Here is a 22944-nt window from a genome sequence, read left to right as displayed (position 1 = left end):
TGCATCATTGATTGAATTTTTTCTTTTAGATCCAGTGATCCCTAAAAGATAAGAATTTGAAATGTACTCAAATGTCCCAAGAGATGCAACACTCTGCTCATACTACACACAGCCTACGACCTCTAATCACACGTGCGATGGATTCAGGACCCATTTTCAGAGCTTCATCCCAAAGACCTTCTATGGGAAACAGATGGGTCGGATGAGTAAGGGCTGAGTCAGCCTCACAGAGGCTGAATCTTTGGTTCCAAGGAGTCTAAAACCCACTAAGCCATCCCCTCTGGTGAAGAGATTATACGCCAGATGGGAGCAAAACTTGCCCTTTTCTGATCCAGAGGCCGAAGTGTTCCTCATTAGAACACTGCTGTGCTTACTGGAGGCCTAAAAATCAAATCCTTCCAATATACTATTTAATATGGCTAAGCACAAGCAAGGGACAAACTTGCCCAACTCTTTTCCAAAGATCAAGTTTTTCTCATGTATAATTCAGTTTTTATCATAGTCTTTAGTTTTTGTCCATGTTGGTATTATGGTGTCTAGCATTTCTCAAGCCTGTATTTTAAGACACGTATCGGAAGAATCTTACTGATATTTACAGTTTAGAAATGACTTTCCACTAAGTTGTAGCTATCTAGAAAATAAATCAAATTGAAGCTTTAAAAGAATATTGCATACAAATTGTTCTGATCAGCTGCTTCCCTGTATAGCCATCTACTTTTGTATAAAAGACACGCGACAGCAAATATTATCTCCAATGAATTATTTCCGTGATTAGAACTCCAATACGATGTTGTATTTCCAAATATGGTCATGTTCTGAAGTAGTAATTAAATAATAAGTCTAAAGGAATTTAATCATATCAGTCTTTTAAAATCTACTCTGTTTTCTCAGAATGAATTTTTAAAAAGTGCATCATAGTTGTACTAGTGCTATATATTTGTATGTCTGTTTCTGGAGCAGATGGTTGTTCTAGGGTTAGTTTATCAAATATGGCAGCTACTTAGCAATATAGCATTATGGTAACTATTAAGCACTTTATGTGTTGTTAGTCTAAATTGAGATGTGGTGTAAGTGTAAAACATACTAGATTTTGAATGTAAAACATGTCAATATTTTTAAATTCATTGCCTGCTAAAATGATAATATTTTGGATATATTAGGTTAAATAAAATGTATTGTTTAAATAACTTTTATTTTTTTCTTTTGAAAAATGTGGCTGCTGGGAATTTTAAAATTACACATATGATGGCCATTTTTGCTTTTGTTCTATTTCTATTAAGTAATGCTAATCTACAGTCTCTAAGTACATAAAATAAGTAGAACTTTCTGGTTTTTCAGCTATCTGTAAAATCAGAGTACTTCTTTTAACCTAGTTTGACTCTCTAGTTCAGCACAACCATCACTTGCTATATTGTACCTAGTGACAAAAGCAGTTAATTTACCTCCCAAATATGCTCTTTTACAAGGAGGCAGTGACTTTATTTGGAAAAATTTGGCTTAATAAACTTTAATTGATGATAATATTAATAAACAAAAGAAGGATCAATTCACAATTACAGTTTATAAATAATAAGTAGTAAAAGACTCTGAGAATGTATTTATACATAAATTCATATGTACCATAATATATACTGGATGTAACTTACTACCATACCATGATGATATAAAACTACATGATTATGTATGTGTCTTGGTGCTTGCCTTCTTAGTTACTGGTAAATTGGCAGAGGTTTAAAATATAAAATTAGCTTCTTAACAGCTAGGCATAATTAGTTTTGAAATTCTTTTATCAAATCATTAAAACGTGAACACACAATGACTCACAAAAATAATTCAGTCTTGTTTGTTTATATGCTGGTAGGTATCTCTTTTATTCATCAGTTTCCCAGCTTGGCCTTCGACAGCAAGTGTTCCTGGAACCAAAGAGAAGCTGGTTCTTTAATTCCAACAACTCCCTCTGACAGGATTATCTAAGTGTTCTCTGCCCATCCGGATCCCTGGAGGGCCAACTTAGTGTGTTTGCGTGGCCTTGTCGTTTACATAGGATGCTGTTTTTGTTCTAACGCTAATCGCTGATGGTTTGTTGTCATGCTTGTGCAGACCGACGGGTAATCTCGCTGGTGACCTTCCTTCTATTCTCTTTGAGTTTTGCCATTGTCATTTGTCTCTACCCTCACACAATGATCTTCCTTAACTTCTCCTTCATTAAAAACAAATGTGCAAGGGGGTTTTGTGTCCTCCCAGACAGCATGAAATCCAACCAGAAGAAGCGGGGAAAGATAGACCAGTTTAGTAAACGTGATTAGTTAAATAATCAATATCAAGTGTGAAGCATCCAGTGGTGGTCTGCTACAGAGTGGTTTAATGAAACGACATGCTTTAATGATGAAAACAAGCATAAATGCTCCATTGATGAGTAGCTATTTTCATTATAGAGTAGAAACATTATGGCAATGAATTCGGTTTATTTACGAACCTAGATTCTTTTTGGCTCATTAAAAAAGTCGTGTTTGAAGTAGCAGGAATATTGTACATGTGGTTTATACGCCAAAGTGATTGCCTAAGAGGATGTAGTGTTTTTAAGGTCAGCACGATTTAGCTGACCACGTTTCATTTCGCTCTGTTTCCATTGAAAAGAGGCAGCCACAGTTACATGACTTCTGTAGATACAGAATCAATGATGACAGTGTTCTAAGAAGGCCATTGGTCTGGTGTCAAGCCTTTGAAAGTGCCTGTAGCCCCACAAGTTTCACTGAAATCCTGCAGCTCAAGGAAGGGCATCTGGATTCATTCTGGGAAGGAAAAAGCAACAACTTTTACTGAGTGATCTCCGCAAGGGCTTGTTCTCCTCTTGCCCCCATCAGGTTAGACTTGTAAGCCTTGGAGCTCTGGGCTTTAACTCTCTCACCTGGCTGGGGATCTCCTCTTTCTCTCCCTCCCCTGTTTGCCTCGTCCAGCTTGCAGGACCCTTTGTACCTCCCCGGGGAGGAGCTGCCTGTGGAGCTGGACTGGGCAGGAAGGGAAAGTACCTGCACCTTTGCAGGGCCCACAGCAGGCCTGGTGGCAGGGACCACAGCACAGGCCCTGCAACTCCCTGACCTAGAATCAGAGTCCCCGGACCAGGGGCCACATGGGCCATGCCAGCAATGCCTGGACTTTCCAAGGAACTTCTTTCACAGGCTGGCAGGAGTGCTCCAGTCACAAATGGACATTCCAGCTGCGAGTATCCAGGTTGGCATGGTTTATGTGGGGAGGGAAAGGCTTACGAGACATGCTATGATATTCAGCTCTGACACATTTCCTGGCGCTGCCTGACTTTTCTTTGTCCCTTTTCAAACTCTTTGCTGCACGTATTTGGAGTCCCAGCCAGCACAACACGTACCCACTTTCTTCCCCAAGCCATCCCTCTCCTATGCCTCCACTTTCAGACACGACACCATCACTTTTCACTTTCACCCCAGGATTAGCTCTGACCCCTTCCTTCCTTGTTTTACCTCCCCATCTTCACATCTAATCAATTGCTGCAGCTTGCAGATTTTCTTTTTTTCTGTTTTCTCAGGCCAGCACTCACCTGCAACCAGGCCCTCCTTGTGCCAGTCTTGGAATTTTATTGCTACGTAGCTACCACATTGGGCAAATTGGCACCAGATCAACCATCTGCTCTCTAAAATAGACACACACATTACATCATTGTTGCAATTATTGATTCATTTTCTTAAAATTCACTGTGGGAAAGACAAGCAGAGTGAATTGAGGGAGATTGATATGATTACATCTATTTTAAATATATCCTTTATTAGTACTTCAGAACATGGCCTCCTCTCATCTCCCTACCTTCCTGCAGGTGCATGCTTCCTTTGTCAGACTAGCCTCCCCACACGCCACTGACTACGCCATACCACGGGGCTTCAGCATTGATTTCCTGCTGGATAAGCTCCAGTCTGACATTCATGATTCTCCACTGCAGGGGTTCAGTCCTAGCTCTTCCATCTCCCCTGGTGAAGCCAGCACCCCAAACACTCATTCCACAGTTCCTCCCACACCATGCCCCCTAGTGAAATGCCTGCTCCCTGATTTCCCCCCATAGCTCCTTCATACGCCACTGAAGTCTAACTTTCCCATAAAGCTTCTCGGTTGACTTCACCCATCAAGCCATCCCATTACTAGGTATATACCCAAAGGTCTATAAATCATGCTGCTATAAAGACACACGCACACGTATGTTTATTGTGGCACTATTCACAATAGCAAAGACTTGGAACCAACCCAAATGTCCAACAACGATAGACTGGATTAAGAAAATGTGGCACATATACACCATGGAATACTATGCAGCCATAAAAAATGATGAGTTCATGTCCTTTGTAGGGACATGGATGAAACTGGAAACCATCATTCTCAGTAAACTATCGCAAGGACAAAAAACCAAACACCGCATGTTCTCACTCATAGGTGGGAATTGAACAATGAGAACTCATGGACACAGGAAGGGGAACATCACACTCCGGGGACGGTTGTGGGGTGGGGGGAGAGGGGAGGGACAGCCTTAGGAGATATACCTAATGCTAAATGACGAGTTAATGGGTGCAGCACACCAACGTGGCACATGGATACATATGTAACAAACCTGCACATTGTGCACATGTACCCTAAAACTTAAAGTATAATAATAATAATAAAAAAGAAAAAAATGATCTCTTCTTACTCTCAACTCATGGCTCATAGTGATTAAACCCCTCCTTGGCTAATAATTAGCTACCTCTTACATTTCTGTCTTGAGAAGTCTCACTATTTGATACACATATTGTTCGTCTACTTTTTACCTATGTGCTCATTTCTTCCTGACAAGATTATGCATTCTAGAAGAATTCCAATGAGGTTCACAGATTCAGGATTTTTTGTTTCAAATAGTCAAGGCTCTCCCCCTCTGAGCATTTACTTGGCGTTCCCTCTTATGCTCTTGCTTGTGATACTTAATTTGTTTTGTTTCTTCTTTGGACACCAATGAGAGTTTGTTTAATAAATAGATTATTTGCATAATAGTCCAGTAAAGTAGTAAAATTTCTTCTAGTGTTTTGTTTTCTGCGTAAAAGGTTTTTATTTAAATTTATTTTTCATTAGCTATTTGTTTTTGCTCCATTATTCCAACCGCTTTCAAAACAGAGTGCATCCCATCAATGGGAAGGGTGTGATTTCCTGAGCATCTTGAAGCAATTCTGTTTGTAATTCTGGGAGTAGTAACTGGGAAAGGCAGATTGTTCTATGGACACAGAGAGGAGGAGGAGAAGATGGAAAAGGAGAGACCCTAGGAGGACCGGCACCTAGGGTGGAGAAGAGAAGGGCCAGTTTTGAACAGCAAGGCAGCCCTCGGGGACAGAAATGCCACATGCGGGTTTGACTGTTTAATGTGAAGTGTGTGCCTCACCTCCATCTTCACATCAAGAATCTTCAACAGAGCTCACACTGGTTCCTGACAATCTTATAAGAATGGGCTATTTGGGGGAACTAGAAGGGATGTTGACTTTCGCATCTGGGTCAACAAAGTGCAGAGGTTAGGAAGGCTCGTCTTGGCCCCTGGGACTCATCTAAGGCCTCTCAGTGTTGAGAGCCACCAGAGAGCCCTCTCGTCTTCAGATGAGAGATGCAAAATCAACTCACATTTATAGGGCTCTTCACAACTAACAAAGGAACGTCATCCTTACAGAAACTCTGTGTGGCAAGTGGGATGGATTTTGCTAATTCCACATTACGAACTTAAACACAGAGATTCAGAAAAGTTGTGTCATACGCCAGCAAGCAAAGAATTCAAAGCCATGGTCTGCTCTTTTAAAACAACAAACAAACAAACAAGCAAACAAAAAAACTAGGACCGTGTAAGTAGCGTCCGTTCTTCCTCCTTCTTCTCCCCGTGCTAGCTGGGGTGTGCCTGCAGACTTGCTTCTCTGGAATTCATAGCATCACTCTGTGTCTGTTGTCAGTCGGCTTTCAGAAGAACAATTGCCCTGCTTTTCTCCTATATGTGAACTTTTACCTTAATGCTTAAAATGTTTGGCAATTTGTCAAGCTCTAGGTTTCAGGATATGTGTCATCAGAATCTGAATTGCATGTCCAGAATTATCCACACATGATAGTTCACATTCTCCCTCGTTAAGTCCTGTTCTGTAGTCTCTCATTACTTTGTCATTTTTCATCATTATTTTCATCTTTCTCATCAAATACACATTTTGTAAACAATTGTGATTTATTATTATTATTTGCTTTTTGAATTCAGTTCCGCTGCAGTGGTTTATGAGTTGTTACTTTTCCTCTGTGACTTGCCTGGACGTTATTTGTCCAGTGCTCTCATGCTCACAAGCCCTTCTGGATCATGGGTCTATGATTCCCAGCATCTGTTTCTAGCTCCACCTTGAAATGCATTATTTGATGAAGATTTTTTTTATTTTTTTCTTCACATGATTTAATTCTTGGCTAATCACTGTGATTAATCTTTTGGTTGAAAATTTCCAGTTGTCTTTTTAAATGGAAATTATTATTTCTCTCTTAATTTTTCCTCTAGTATGTTAGAGAGGCTCAGGAAATGGATTCTTAGTTATTTTATACCCTCTCACTGAGTAAAATTAATGTGCTTTAAAATTAATGCCATTAAGAAGCAATTGTTATTTGTAGTATGGAAAATGTGCAAGAACCAAAATGCCAAACTTCTAAGGGAGCTGTTAAATAAATTACTCAAGTCCTCTGAAACAGAGCATGATTTATAAATATAAAAAATTGGAAAGGGTTTAAAAGATAATTGTAAAATTAAATGCAATATAGCCATAAAACCATGTTTTTGAAGAATAGGTTTAACAAAAGTGCACATGGTACAATACTGAATGAAAAGATTTCAGGACACAAAAATATACATGCAATTTGATTCCAAGTTCCTTCTATTCTTAATAAATATGATTAACGTCGTATGAAACAAGCTACTTCTCATTTTAGATGTGTGCTTATTTTGCTTAAAGTGAGAATTGCAGTTTCATTGTATTCTTCTGCTTTTAATTTTTAGTATAACAACATAAATGGTACCTATTTTATTGCATTTATTCCAACACAGAGAAGTATACGGAGAAGAGATGCTGTCTGTGCTCTCCTGCAGTACATGCCCTAAGCCCACAGAGAGCAGGTTAGGCATGGAGGGAGAGGAGGGTAATCTGGGTGAGTGATTCACTCATGCTAAAAGGGCCCTGGCTCCCCTGGACTCATCTCCCAATTAACATTTCACTGGTGAGCAGGTGTGCGATCCCAGTAGAAACAGGGAAGGCATTGAGTTAAAATGAGGTGTTCTCATAAGAACTTAATTCCACGGACCCTTTGATTATGAAGTGCTTCAGAGAAGGGTGCGGAAGGCTTAAGAAGAGATTTGAAAGACTTCTTGCACTTGGTTTCTACCAAAGAGAATTTTGAACAATGAAGCCAGTGAAACAGAAACAGATGGCTCAAATTTTCTTTGAAATGTAGACAGATTGAAGAGGAAGAAGTCTGGCAAAAATACATTTGGGATATGGCCAAACTGAAAACATTTGAGAAATGGTATGAAACACTTTTGGAAAAGCATGAAGGTGCCTGAAACACTCGCACTAAGTGTAATGTGATGGGGACACATGAAGAAATGGAGCTTGTACAGACAAAGGCCACACGTTCTGGTCAACCATGGCCACCATGGCTTCATTCTGAGGGAGGACAGACACTGTCGGCTGGTGGCTCCACCTCAGCGACTGGAACCACCTGTGTGACTGCAACACCCTATGAGACTGTAACTGCCTGTAAGAATGACGCTACCTGTGTGTCTGAAACACTCTGTGAGACTGTAACTACCTGTATGACTGAACCCTGTGAGACCAAAACACCCTGTGAGACAGCAACTACCTGTGTGGCTGAAATGTCCTGTGAGATTGTAACTACCTGTGTGACTGTAACTACCTGTGTGACTGTAACTACCTGTGTGATGGAACAGCCCTGTGAGACTGCAACTATCTGTGTGGTTGAAATGTCCTGTGAGATTGTAACTACTTGTGTGACTGTAACTACCTGTGTGACGGAACAGCCCTGTGAGACTGCACAGCCCTGTGAGACTGCAACTATCTGTGTGGCTGAAATGTCCTGTGAGATTGTAACTACCTGTGTGACTGTAACTACCTGTGAGACTGAACAGCCCTGTGAGACTGCACAGCCCTGTGAGACTGCAACTATCTGTGTGGTTGAAATGCCCTGTGAGATTGTAACTACCCATGTGACTGAAACACCCTGTGTGACTGAAACTATCTCTGTGGCTGAAGCGTGCTGTGCAAATGAAATGACCTGTGTGGCTGAAATGACCTCTGAAACTGTGTGACTGAAACTATCTGTGCAACTGAAATGGCCTGCATGGCTGTAACTCCCTGTGCGACTGTAACTTGCTGGGTCTCCTTTTGCTTGTCTCTAACTTGAAGGCCTTGCAGTGGATGATCTGACATTCTTTAATGGAGTAGCCACCCGACTACCATGTCTCTTTCCCTCTCTCTGGGAGTGAGAAGCATTTAAGCTGCTTTTCGTGGAGACCAGGAAACATTCCTGAAAGAAATATTTGCCTGAGAGCTACAAAATCTATTTTTTTCTAAGACAGGATCTCACTCTGTCACCCAGGCTGGAGTGCAGTGGCATGATCTTGGCTCACTGCAGCCTCAACTTCCCAGGTTCAAGCCATCCTCCTGTCTCAGCCCCCTAAGTAGCTGGGACTACAGGCATGTGCCACCATGCCTGGATAATTTTTTGGTATTTTTTGTAGAGACAGGATTTTATCATGTTGCCCAGGTTGGCCTCAAACTCCTGGGCTCAAGTAATCTGCCTCAGCCTCCTAACGTGTTGGGATGCGTACCCATTTTTCAATGGACCTTTCTTTGGTAACATTTAAGTGAAAAAGTATTAATGCGTGTTTATGCTAATAGTCAGGTAAAAAGAAAACAACACCCACAGCAAAGGGCATGGAAATATAAATTTCTGCTTCGGTTTCCAAGGGGCTGATCCTTCTGAGGAGATTGGAAAGTCTTGAGTTGGGGCATTTGAGTCCAGGAAGCGAAGGAAAACCCAGGAGAGCTTATTAAATGCGCCATTTCAAACAAAGTAAAGATGAAATGACCTTCAGGTAAAGAAGAAAACACTGAAACACAATGAAAGGAGAATAAGAGCCCTATGATTTACAAATTACTTTTTAATTTTTAAATTGAGGATATTTCCCCAAAGTATATCAGGCTTTGGAATACTGGCTGGGGGCGGTTGGAGGAGACAAAACTATAAACAAGAAAGAGAAGTTTCAGGGGCAGCTGGGATGAATTCTGCTCTCCACACCTTACTTACTAACTCGTGGAAAAAGGGCAGAGGCACACGGGCACACGGAGATGGTCAAAATGGGAAGCAGAAAGGGTCAGAGAAGCCAAGCTGTGGGAGCTGGGAGGTCAGCGGAGACGGGACAGGCTTCCTGGTCCTGAGACAAGTGCACCTGGTATGGCAGTGGCTACCTGCGAGGTGGGGAAAGCTAGCAGCACTAGAGTTTCCTGGGGGAAGGATGAAGGGAGGGTGGCTGATGTAAGGAGGTTTGCAGAAGCAATCTGAGAGCAGATAAATCCCTCGGTACCCCCGCCACCTCCATGTGCCTGCCTCCCCCCTAGTGGGGCTGAACTCTGGAGGCTTTTTCTCTGAACAGAGTCCCTGGAATGGGGCTCTAAGCATAGTTGTGTTATACCCAAAGCAACGGACCTCACTGATTGCACGATTTAAAATATTCATGTAATTTAGCGATGAGCATGTGTCAAACTCATTTCAAACTTGCTCTAAGGAAAGAAACCTGAGACAAGCCTACTGAAATACTAACCCTTGCTAGGAGCATTTTAATGAAAAAGGCTAAGTGAGATCTCTCAGCCTGACTATAAGGTAAAGAATATCTTGTTAGAAATCATTAATCCTGCTGGCAGACTGAGGGGTGAGAAGCCAGTGTCCTGGAAGAGATCTCAATTCCATTAAACTTTACCACCTAACTGCTTAAACATTTGATCAGGAATTAACATTTCTTCTAAGAGGGAGGTTGTAAATTATATCACATGAAAAGTTCTGTCCTAGACCAGGTTTGATTTTCCTGTGGGAAACCTGACCAGCTAACCAGTTCGAGAGGTACTGAGGCAGCAGGCAGGGCTTGACCCTGGAGCCAGGGCTCGGACCCGGAACCAAATGAGGACTTGCTAAAACAGGGATGGGGTGGAAGCAGCTTTCCATAAGACAGGCCTACCAGCATGCCAAGTCAGTTTATCATCGCCATGGCAATACCCGTGAGTTACTGACCCTTTCCATGCGAAGACCAGATGACCCGAAAGTTACTACCCTTCCCTAGGCCGTTCTGCATACACAGCCCCTTAACTCGCATGTTCCCTAGGACGTTCTGCATACACAGCCCCTTAACTTGCATGTTATTAAAAGTGGGTATAAATGGGACTGCAGAACTGCCCTGAGCTGCTCCTCGGTGCCTATGGGGTAACCCCGCCCTGCAGGAGCAGTCACAGAGCATGACGCACACTGCTGCCTCAGTAAAGCTCTTTTCTTCTGCCTCTGGCTTGCCCTTGAATTCCTTCCTGGACAAAGCCAAGAGCCCTCGCAGGCTGAGCCCACTGTGGGGCTGACCTGCTCTGCATCAGTACAACCAGAAAATTGCTATCGGAGTTTTCCTAAAAGCAGATAAGATATTGGATTTAAGAAACCAGAACAAGATGCTAAGGACATTTTTGCAGAATCAAAGCATGATCTTGATGAATAAAAACAAGGTAGGAGAAAGGAGAAAAAAATAGAGTCATGAAGAGGGCTCTGGAAAGATGGCAGAGGGGGAAGCACCGGAATCCACCTCCCCACCTAGTCAACTGTTGCCCTGGCGGGATCTGTCTGATGTAGCTATTTTGGAACTCTGGGGTCTATCCAAAGGCTTTCAACTTCCAGAGCAAGGCTTGGATGTGCAGCTTTCAGCTTGGCAGCCACCCCCACCTTACCCTTCAATCACAGAGCAGCCAGCCATGCATGAATCCCAGTTTAAGTGTTGGACATGTCATTTTTAAAACATTTTTCTCTCTCTTTCTTTTCATCTCTTTGTCATTTGCTCTACTTTTGGTACACGTTGTGCTACATGATTTTATTTTTTAAGCTTTCTATCACTTTTTAAGAGAATTCCTTCCTGCAGCTCATCCTTCTGCTCCCACACGCCCACTCCCAGGATGCTGGAGCCATGAGACTCAGCCTACTGCTCTCTGATCACTATAGCTCTGCAGGACTCATGGCTAAGTCAGCCTCTACAGAGGAAAGTGCTGACTACTTGGTCTTTTCTGAGTATTCAAAGCCTCTCTCTGTTCTTATCCTTGTTCTTATTATTTTAGAGAATGAATTTAATTTTTTTTTTTTTTTGAGATGGAGTCTTGCTCTGTCACTCAGGCTGGAGTGCAGTGGCAAAATCTTGGCTCACTGCAAGCTCCGCCTCCCAGGTTCACGCCATTCTCCTGCCTCAGCCTCCCGAGTAGCTGGGACTACAGGCACCCGTCACCACACCCGGCTAATTTTTTTTTGCATTTTTAGTAGAGACGGGGTTTCACTGTGTTAGCCAGGATGGTCTCGATCTCCTGACCTCGTGATCACCCGCCTTGGCCTCCCAAAGTGCTGGGATTACAAGTGTGAGCCCCTGCGCCCAGCCGAATTTAATTTTATTCCTTTTATTGATGCTATGATACATTATCCAATAAAAAGCCCAAAGGAACAAATATGCAAAGAGTGTGCATCCAGTGCGCAACTTCCCCAGCCATGCTGTTCTTCTGTCCACAAGGCACAGAGTCTCGGGTGGTCTCTCTGGGATATTCCATCTAGATGTAACCAATGTGGCTGTATCCTGATAGCTTTGCGTTTTCATCTTCACTGCTGTCTACAGGGATCAGGGAGATCTCGTCCACATGAGGCATCTCATGTCTGTGTAGCGGCTCAGATTACGAACATATTTTTTGTGTTTCCCTTTGGTTTCAGTCATTTGCCATCGTCTTTGTGAACCTCACCAATAAAACAGAAGGTGCTTTTTACTTCTGCCATGTCTGGTTGTTCAGCTGCAGGGTGGCTATTGATATAGAGCCCTGCACATTCCACAACCTCAAATATTAGAACTCCTGCCATCGGTCTTGCTTGCCCTTCATTCTTGCTGGTCAGCTATCATTTTTGGGTCCCCATTAACCATCCTTCTTGAAATTTGACTATACTCTTGGTTATCCTGTTCCCTGAGTCCCATGTATTTATTTTTGTTCATTTATTTACCTTATTTGGTAGAGCACGTTTCCATTACCTTAAGAAATTGTCTGAAAAAAATGTTTTTCTTCTACCTTCCTCCTCAATAGATAGTTTAGCTGGGAATAGAATTTTAGATTAAAAAATGGTTTTCCTTTGGAATTTTGAAAGTATTGTTTCTTTGCAGTCTACCTCCCAATGTTGTTGCTGGGAAAAAAAGAAAGTTAAATTCTAATTCCCATCCCTTTCTTGTGACCTGTGGATGCTGTCGCTGCTGCTTTCTTTTCTTTCAGAAAGCTTGTAGGATCTTACTTCATCCTCACCATTTTGAAATGTCAGTGATTTGGGTTGATATGAAACTATTTTCATTGATTGTTTTGGACTTAGTGTCTCCTTCAATCTAGAAACTCATTCTAGGGAATTATTAAAATTCTTACACTGATGTTTTCTCTTCTCTATTTCCTCAATTTCTTTTTGGAAATCAGGACATTTATTAAGAATGTGAAGTGAGGATGGATGTGAGTGAAAAGTATTCAGTAAAACCCCACTACAAGCGTATAGCTTTTGGACATTTTTCCATGTATAGGTAAATATTTATTTCCCAGAATGAGATTATAAAAAAGATTGTTTTGTGATTGTCTTTCTTAGCTTGTGTGTATATGCTCAACTTTACTGGGGAATATTTTAATGTTAATACGAACATGCCATTTTCATTAGAAAATTTTCATTATATTCCAGTATATTATCATACAGTGAAAACTTCTAAAGGTGACTTCATTCGATACTTTTTTCCCAGTTAGAAACCTCATGGACAAAACAAGCCAGATAAGTCATAAATGAGGGACATGTATAAAATAATTTATAAACAATCACACAGTGCTCAAGGGGTAAACGTGTCCCAAACTAAGTACTGAACAGTTCAATGTAGGGATGGTGATCTACAGAAAGCTCATATTTTCATTTCGAATTGACCTTATATGGAAGTAGGTATTTGAAATTGAAAAATGCAGTAATACGTATGGCACAGGTTCTGGAAACGAAGAAGCAAACAAAAACATTTGACTTCCATTTAGGAAAGCATGTTCCAGAAATCATGTCCTCTAAAGTAGTAAGAACTCATGTGTTCATGAGTCCAAATTGGGCTACTTCTGTAGGTGCTAAGTAAATGCTTGTTAAAAGAAATTATTAAAAAAGAAATGTAGGTTAGAGTGCTGGGGCTGCTCTAACAAATACCATAGTCTGAGTGGCTTGGACAATGGGAATTTATTTTCTCACCATTCTGGAAGATGGACGTCTGAGACCCAGGTGTGGGCAGGGTTGGTTTCTCCTGAGGTCTCTCTCCTTGGCTTGTGAATGGCGTCTTCTCCCTGTGTCCTTGCCCGGTCTTCCCTCTGTGCATGTCTGTGTCCTCATCTCCTCTTCTGATGAGGACACCAGGCATACAGTATCAGGGTCTACCCTAATGATCTCATTTTAACTTAATTACCTCTTGAAAGGTATTCACATTCTGAAGTACAGGACGTTAGGTCTTCAACATAGGAATTTTGAGGGACGCAATTCACCTCATGACACAATGAATGAATTACGAAACCATGAGAAAAGTCAGAGGAGGAAGAAAACTCCTAGAAAGCTATTAACAAACTGAGCATTTCTTATAAAAATGATTTTGCATTCCATGGTTTGATGAGATGGGGAGATATGTTCAGAAGGGGTGGCTTGTCCCACCTGGGATTTCCTGAACCAAGCAAACCTAAGGAGGACTCTTGGCGACACTTGCCGAACCCTGTGTCTGTGTGTGGAAGACCTGCCCGACTACATAGACCACAAAACCATGCCTCATGACCCCTCTCAGCTGGTGATGTGTTCAGGCCAGGCAAAATCAATAGACTTACATGTCTTGCCCCTGCAAGCACCATTCTATATTTAGGCAACAGAAAATTGTCTTTGCCCTCACTCGGCCATTGTGTCGTGTGAAACAACAGCTTACTTGAATTTTATAAACTTGGCTCCTATCAGATAATGGGACACATATTTCCTGGTCCCCCACCCCTGCCCTCACCAGCCACCACAGACCTGCCATGCCACTGTTCCCAAACATGTCTGTGTCTTGGAATCACGCGAGTGTTTCAAGAGTCTGCTGCCTGCCTCTCCCAGCCCAGACGTCCTGCTTCAATTAGTCTGCGGTTGTGACCTGGCCACGGGGATATTTTTAAAGCTCCCTAAGTGATTCCAATGAATTTGAGAACCCTATCTCAGGCTAGTCTACATGAACTCTCTGCCATACACTCTATAGCACTTACTTTGTGACCAGCACTGCCCTAGTAATGACTGGATACTAATGACTGTCCTCCCCACCGCACTGTAAGTTCTTTCAGAGCAGGGATGTCAGCTGCATTCTTCACTTTGAGGTACCCAGAGCCCCACATTGCACTTATATAAGATATGAGGGTGATTAGGATAAACACATTTGTCCCCAGCCTCATCTTTTACAGGTGCAGGAGGTAGATCTAGTCCCAGGTGGCATGACAGACTTCAAAGCTTCAAATCTTCACTCTGTTACATTCCACTTTTTAAAACATTTAGGGCCAGGCTTGGTGACTCATGCCTGTAATCCCAGCACTTTGGGAGGCTTAGGTGGGAGGATAGCTTGAAGCCAGGAGTTCAAGACCAGCCTGGGCAAGATAACCAGATCCCATCTCTATCAAAAAACTTTTAAAAACTTAGCCAGGTGTGGTGGTACATGTCTGTAGTCATAGCTACTTGGGTGGCTAAGATGAAAGGACCACTTAAGTCCAGGAGTTTGAGGCAGCAGTGAGCTATGATCATGTCGTTGCACTCCAGCCTGGGCAACAGAGCAAGACCCCAACTTAAAAAAATAATTAGGTAATAATTTAAAGTTGGCTGACCAGTATTTTGGTATGCTTAGCAGGAGGGAAATGATATGCAATTAAAGAACTTTGAGATCCTTGGATATTTGGTGAAAATCTCAATCATCCTAGACTGTGGAACTCTAATTTCTCAGCTAAATTCTCAGTGTATTTTTGGCATATAATTTTTCAGTATAAATTTATACATACATAAAAAGATGTATTATAAATTTATATTAGAAACCTTAAGATTTGTCAATTAACGTATCTGTGATGAATGTCTATTAGAAATGAAAACGTTGTAGATTGCAGCTGGGACTATTACAGTTCTTTTTTATTTTTTTAATTTTTAAAATTATTTAAAACGTTTTAAATAAGAAATGAATCCACTAAACAATCCACAAAGAAAGCCGTCTGTCTTAAAGGTTCCCATGTTCCTAAAACTCCTGAAATGTGTAGTTTTTCTTTGGTAATTTAATTTCTTCTGTCTCTGTCCATCCAATTTATTTGTGATTAATCATAGATTTATTTTATCTTATTATTTCAATAGTTTTTGGGGAACAGGCGGTGTTTGGTTACATGGATTTCTTTAGATATGATTTCTAAGATTTTGATGCACTCATCACCCGAGCAGTGTACACTGCACCCTATTTGTAGTCTTTTATCACTCACCTCCCTCCCACCCTTTCCCCAAAGTCCCCAGAGTCCATTATATCAGTCTTATGCCTTTGCATCCTCATAGTTTAGCCCCTACTTTTAAGTGAGAACATACAATGTTTGGTTTTCCATTCCTGAGTTAATTCACTTAGAATAATGGTCGCCAAGTCCATCCAGGTTGCTGCGAATGCCATTATTTTGTTCCTTTTAAGGCTGGATAGTATTCTATGGTATATATATATATATATATATATACATACACACACACATACATATATATATATATACACACACATACCATATATATATACACATACCATATATATATGTGTGTGTGTATATATATATTTACCATGGTGTGTGTATATATATATATGGGCATTTATATGTGTGTGTGTGTATATATATATATATATATATAAATGGTGTGTGTATGGTATATAAATGGTATATATATATATATATATATGGTGTGTGTGTGTGTGTGTGTGTGTGTATATATATATCACATTTTCTTTATCGACTTGTTGGTTGATGGGCATTTAGGCTGGTTCCACATCTTTGCAGTTGCAAATTTTGCTGCTATAAATATGCATGTGCAAGTGTCTTTTTCCTATAATGACTTCTCTTCCTCAGTACTGAGATTTCTGGATTAAATAGTAGTTCTACTTTTAGTTCTTTAAGGAATCTCCACACTGGTTTCCATAGTGGCTGTACTAGTTTACATTCCCATCAGCAGTGTAGAAGTGTTCCCTGTTCACCACATCCATGCTGACATCTATTATTTTTTGATTTTTCAATTATGGCCATTCTTGCAGGAGTAAGGTGGTACTGCACTGTGGTTTTGATTTGCATTTCTCTGATAGTTAGTGAGGTTGAGCATTTTGTTCATATGCCTGTTGGCCATTTGTGTATCTTCTTTGAGAATTGTCTATTCATGTCCTTAGCCCACTTTTTGATGGGATTATTTGTTTCTTTCTTCCTGATTTGTTTGAGTTCTTTGTAGATTCTGAATATTAGTCCTTTGTTGAATGCATGATTTGTGAATATTTTCTCCCATTCTGTGTGTTGTCTGTTTTCTCTGCTGATTATTTCTTTTGCTGTGCAGAAGTTTTTAGTTTAATTAAGTCCCATCTATTTATCTTTGTTTTTGTTGTATTTGCTTTTGAGTTCTTGGTCATGAATTCTTTGCCTAGGCCAATGTCTAGAAGAGTTTTGTTCTTCTGATATTGTGTTCTAGAATGTTTATAGTTTCAGGTCTTGGATTTAAGTCTTTGATCTATGTTGAGTTGATTTTTGCATAAGGTGAGAGATGAGGATCCAGTTTCATTCTTCTACATGTGACTTGCCAATTATCCCAGCACCATTTGTTAAATAGGGTGTCCTTTCCCCACTTTATGTTTTTGTTTGCTTTGTTGAATATCAGTTGGCTGTAAGTATTTGGCTTTATTTCTGGGCTCTCTATTTTGTTCCATTGGTCTACATGCCTGTTTTTACACCAGTGCCATGCTGTTTTGGTAACTATAGCCTTGTAGCATTGCTTAAAGTCAGGTAATGTGATGCCTCCAGATTTGTTCTTTTTGCTAAGTCTTTCTTTGGCTATGTGGGCTCTGTTTTTGTTCTCTATGAATTTTAGGATTGTTTTTTCTAGTTCTGTGAAGAATGATGATAGTATTTTACTGGGAATTGCCTTGAATTTATAGATTGCTTTTGGCAGTATGATCATTTTCACAATATTCATCCTACCCACCCATGAGCAAGGGATGTCTTTCCATTTGTTTGTGTTGTCTATGACTTCTTTCAGTAGTGCTTTGTAGTTTTTCTTGTAGACATCTTTTACCTCTTTGGTTAGGTGTATCCCCAAGTATTTTATTTTTTGTAGCTTTGTAAAAGGAGTTCCACAGCTTTTGTAAAAGGGGGTTTGTAGCTTTTGATAAAGGGGTTGAGTTTTTTATTTGATTCTCAGCTTGGTCACTGTTGGTGTATAGAAGTGCTACTGATTTGTGTACATTGATTTTGTATCCTGAAACTTTACTGGACTCATTTATCAGATCTAGGACCTTTTAGGATGAGTGTTTAGGGTTTTCTAGGTATATGATCATATCATCAGGAAACAGCAACAGTTTGACTTCCTATTTATCAATTTGGATGCCCCTTATTTCTTTCTCTTGTCTGATTGCTGTGGCTAGAACTTCAAACAAGTAGAAAAAAGAACTTCAAAGAAGCTCTAGAATGATTTAGGGAGGGTTCCAACTTTGTCTATCTTTTGGAATAGTTTCAGTAGGATTGGTACCAATTCTTCTTTGAATGCCTGATAGAATTCAGCCACGAATCCATCTGGTCCTGGACTTTTTTTTGTAGGCAATTTTTTAAAATTACTCTTTCAATCTTGCCGCTTGTTATTGGTCTGTTCAGAGTTTTTGTTTCTTTCTGGCTTAATCTAGCAAGGTTGTATCTTTCCAGGAATTTATCCATCTATTCTAGATTTTCTAGTTTGTGCACGTAAAGGTATTCATGGTGGCCTTGAAGGAGCTTTTGTATTTCTGTAGTATTGAATGTAATAGCTCCGATTTCATTTCTAATTGAGCATATTTGGATCATGTCTCTTCTTTTCTTGGTTAACCTCATTAAAGGTCTATTGATTTTATCTTTTCAAAGAACAAAATTTTGTTTCATTTATCTTTTATTTTTTTTTGTTTCGATTTCATTTAGTTCTGCCCTGATCTTTGTTATTTCTTTTCTTCTGCTAGATTTGGGTTTGATTTGTTCTTGTTCCTCTAGTTCCTTGAGGTGTGAGCTTAGATTGTCTATTTGTTCTCAGGTTTCAGACTTTTTGATGTGGGCATTTAATGCCATCAACTTTCCTCTTAGTCTCGCTTTTGCTGTATCCCAAAGGTTTTGATCAGTTGTGTCACTATTATCATTCAGTTTAAAGAATTTTTAAATTTCTATCTTGATTTCATTGTTGACTCAAGGATCATTCAAGAGCATATTATTTAATTTCAATATATTTGTATAGTTTTGGAGATTCCTTTTGGAGTTAATTTCCAATTTTATTCCACTGTGGTCTGAGAGAGTGCTTGATTAATTTCAATTTCAATTTCCTTAAATTGATTGAGGCTTGTGTTTTTTTTTTTTTTTTTTTTTGAGACAGAGTCTTGCTCTGTCTCTCAGGCTGGAGTGCAGTGGCGCAATCTCGGCTCACTGCGAGCTCCGCCTCCTGGGTTCACGCCATTCTCCTGCCTCAGCCTCCCGAGTGGCTGGGACTACAGGTGCCCACCACCACACCCAGCCAATTTTTTGTATTTTTAGTAGAGATGGGGTTTCACCACGTTAGCCAGGATGGTCTTGATCTCCTGACCTCGTGATCCACCTGCCTCAGCCTCCCAAAGTGCTGGGACTATGGGCGTGAGCCACCACACCCGGCTGAGGCTTGTTTTGTGGCCTATCATATGGTCTATCTTGGAGAATGTTCCAAGTGATGATAAAAAGAATGTATGTTCTGCAGTTGTTGGGTAGAATGTTCTGTGAATATTTGTTAAGTCCATTTGTTTTTGGGGTGTAATTTAAGTCCATTGTTTCTTTGTTGACTTTCTGTCTTGATGACCTGTCTAGTGCTGTCAGTGGAGTATTGAAGTCCCCTCTCACTATTATTGTGTTGCTGTCTCATTTCTTAGGTCTAGTAGAGCTCCAGTGTTAGGTGCATATATATTTAAGATTGTGATATTTTCCTGTTGGACTAATCTTTTTTATCATTATATAATATCCCTCTTTGTCTTTTTTTTTAACTGTTGTTGCCTTAAAGTCCTTTTTGTCTGATGTAAGAATAGCTACTCCTGCTTGCTTTTGGTGTCCATTTGCATGGAATATCTTTTTCCACCCCTTTACCTTAAGTTTATGTGAGTCCTTATGCATTAGGTGAGCCTCTTGAAGACAGTAGATACTTGGTTGGTGGATTGTTATCCATTCTGCCATTCTGTATCTTTTAAGCGGAGCTCTTAAGCCATTTACATTCAATGCTAGTAGTGAGATGTGAGGTACTGTTCTATTCATCATGCTAGTTGTTGCCTGAGTACCTTGTTTCTTTTTCATTGTGTTACTATATTATAGGTCCTGTGAGATTTATGTTTTAAGAAGGTTCTATTTTGGTGTATTTTGTGGGTTTGTTTCAAGATTTAGGATTCCTTTTAAGCATTTCTTGTAGTGCTGGCTTGTTTGTGGTGAATTCTCTCAGCATTTGTTTGTCTGAAAACCTCTCCTTCATTTATGAAGCTTAGTTTTACTGGATACAAAATTCTTGGCTGATAATTATTTTGTTTAAGGAAGCTAAAGATAGGATCCCAATCCCTTCTGGCTTGCACAGTTTCTGCTGAGAAATCTGCTGTTAATCTGATAGGTTTTCCTTTATAGGTTACCCGATGCTTTTGCCTCACAGCTCTTAAGATTCTTTCCTTTGTCTTGACTTTAGATAACCTGATTACTATGTGTCTAGGTGATGATCTGTTCGCGATGAATTTCCTGGGTGTTCTTCGAGCTGCTTGTATTTGTATGTCCAGAATTCTGGCAAGACCAGGGAAGTTTTCCTTGATTATTACCTCAAGTAAGTTTTCCAAACTTTTAGATTTCTCTTCTTCCTCAGGAACACCAGTTATTCTTATGTTTGTTCATTTAACATAATCCCAAATTTCTTGGAGGCTTTTTTCATTAATTTTTTTCTTTGTCAGATTGCGTTAGTTCAAAAGCCACGTTTTCAAGCTTTGAAGTTCTTTCTTCTACGCATTTGATTCTATTGTTGAATCTTTTCGGTGTATTTTGCATTTCTCTAAGCGTGTCTTTCATTTCCAGAAGTTATGATTGTCTTTTCCTTATTGTATCTATTTCTCTGGATACTTTTTCTTCCATATCTGGTATTGCTTTTTAATTTTCTTTAAGTTGCTTTTGATCTTTCCCTGGTGCCTCCTTGAGTAGCTTAATAATCAACCTTCTGAATTATTTCCCTGGCAATTTGAAAATTTCTTGGTTGGTGTTCATTGCTGGAGAGCTAGTGTGATCTTTCAGGGGTGTTACAGAACCTTGTTTTGTCATATTATCATAATTAGTTTTCTGGTTCCATCTCATTTGAGTAGACTTTCAGTGGAATGATCTGAAACTCAAGGGCTGCTTTTCAGATTATTTTGTCCCATGGGGTGATCCCTTGATGTGGTGTTCTCCCCCTTCCTCTAGGGACAGGGCTTCCTAAGAGCCAGACTGCAGCAATTGTTATTGTCCTCTGGATCTAGCCACCTAGTGGGGCTACTGGGCTCCAGGCTGGTACTAGGGAAGGTCTGCAAAGAGGTAAGGCCAGAAACGGCTTCCCTTGGCTGAAGGTGGAGATCAGGAGTGCCTACTGCTGATCTTCCCACTGCTTCTTCTACTCTTATATTTTGCTGGGCTCCCTAAATCAATTTCAGCTCTAAGTAAGGTTAAATCCTTCCCCATGATCTGGATTTTCAGGTTCTCCATTGGGGAAGTATGTTCAGAGGCCAACTTTTCCCCCTCTCACACTTGGGGAACACATAGTTTTTCGACTGTCTCACAGCGTTTGCAATGGCAAGCCACTTTTTTCAAAGGCTCTTTGAATTCTCTTGGTTTTCCTGGTATGTTCCTGTGGTGGTTCTTGGAGAAAAAGTTCACAATGTGAATCTCCAAACACTGTTCTGTTCAACTAAGTGGGAACTGCACATTAGTTCTGTCTCCTTTCCACCATTTTTTCCTAAAACCCTATTATGATTCTTATCTTCAAAATTTCTTATGGGTATAAAAAGAAAGAATGCATCTGATTTGCTTAGCACAGTTCCTGCTTTTATGGTAAGAGTAAAAGGAATCCTGACCAAGTTACACATCTAAATGGAATACAATTTTATAGGGGCCTTTGTGAAAACCCTGCCTCCTCTCTGTCCACACCCATTTCCTCCACTCAGAGGAGTTAGCAGGTGCTTCTGTTTCCTCCCGGAGATGTTATGGATCTCTTTTTGTTACTCTAAGTTAACAGGGTATGCACAGTCCTTTGCATTCAATTATAAATGGGCCTGGTGCTCTTTGGGGATTAGTTCTATTTCTTTTGTGGTCTATTTAAAGTTTTTCCTTTTCTAAAGTTAGTTTTGGCATTTCATATGTTCCAGGAGAATCATCCATTCCAGTTTATTACATTTTCCAAATTTATTTGCATAGAGTTAAGCAAAGTTATTTTATAATTTTCTAAGAAACATTCTATTTATTCTTTAAAAGAATTCCTAGGACATGTTACACAATGTGACAGATATAAAATTATACACTCTACAAAAATCAGTCTGCTTCTAACATTGTTCCTCAACCACTTAAGAGTCCTTCATGGGAATCATCACTATAAACAGCTTATTTTGTAAGCTGACAAAAATGTTCAATTCAACTGGCTTGTAATATCCCCATAAGTACAATTGTAATAGCATATTCTATGTCACAGGTTTGAATTCAGAAAATATAGCCACTTCATTGTTCACTTTTAAGTTGCTAATTCACAAAGAAACTGCATGTCCACTTTGCCCTGTAAAAATTCAAGTTATACACCAATTGTTTTATATCTCCCTAGTCCTGTTCCCCAAGGTCACCAGCAATTTGAGGGCTTCTAATTAAAGACTGAAGCTCAGATGACAATTCAGGGAAATTAAGAGCTTTGCTCAGCTCTATGCAAATAAATTTGGAAAATGTAATAAACTCAAATGGATGATTCTCCTGGAACATATGAAATGCCAAAACTAACTTTAGAAAAGAAGAAACTTTAAATAGACCACAAAAGAAATAGAGCAAATCTCCAAAGAGCACCAGGCCCATTTACAATTGAATGCAAAGAGTTATGTGTACAGTTCCTAAATGTCATTTTTTCTAATCTGCGCAATTATACCTTGTACTAGAAGTTCGGGAAAGCCAAGGCACTTCCATGCTGTGTCACATTTTGGAGTTGCAATCTGCATCCCCTGAGTGGTTTTGCTTGGTTGGGTGAAATGCCAACTCAGAGGACCTGTGGATGGGCACCGTGGCAGAACACAGGAGGGAGACAGCACTATGAGTAGGACATACAGGGTAAACA

General features: G+C 40.2%; 1 long non-coding RNA gene across 1 annotated transcript in view; it reads right to left on the bottom strand.

Moving 5' to 3' along the window:
* Window positions 1–1482: 1482 nt before the first annotated feature.
* Window positions 1483–22944, bottom strand: part of LOC129473094 (uncharacterized) — a 153528-nt gene continuing 132066 nt past the window's right edge. Inside the window, exons 9-10 of the long non-coding RNA XR_010119230.1 lie at window positions 3495–3664; window positions 1483–2792 (exon numbers count right to left, since the gene is read on the bottom strand). This is a non-coding gene — a long non-coding RNA (uncharacterized lncRNA). The remainder of the gene's footprint in view (window positions 2793–3494; window positions 3665–22944) is intronic.

The sequence above is a fragment of the Symphalangus syndactylus genome, chromosome 23 (assembly GCF_028878055.3).
Source record: "Symphalangus syndactylus isolate Jambi chromosome 23, NHGRI_mSymSyn1-v2.1_pri, whole genome shotgun sequence".
Classification (NCBI taxonomy): Eukaryota; Metazoa; Chordata; class Mammalia; order Primates; family Hylobatidae; genus Symphalangus; species Symphalangus syndactylus.
This window is presented reverse-complemented; position numbering and strand designations above follow the sequence as displayed.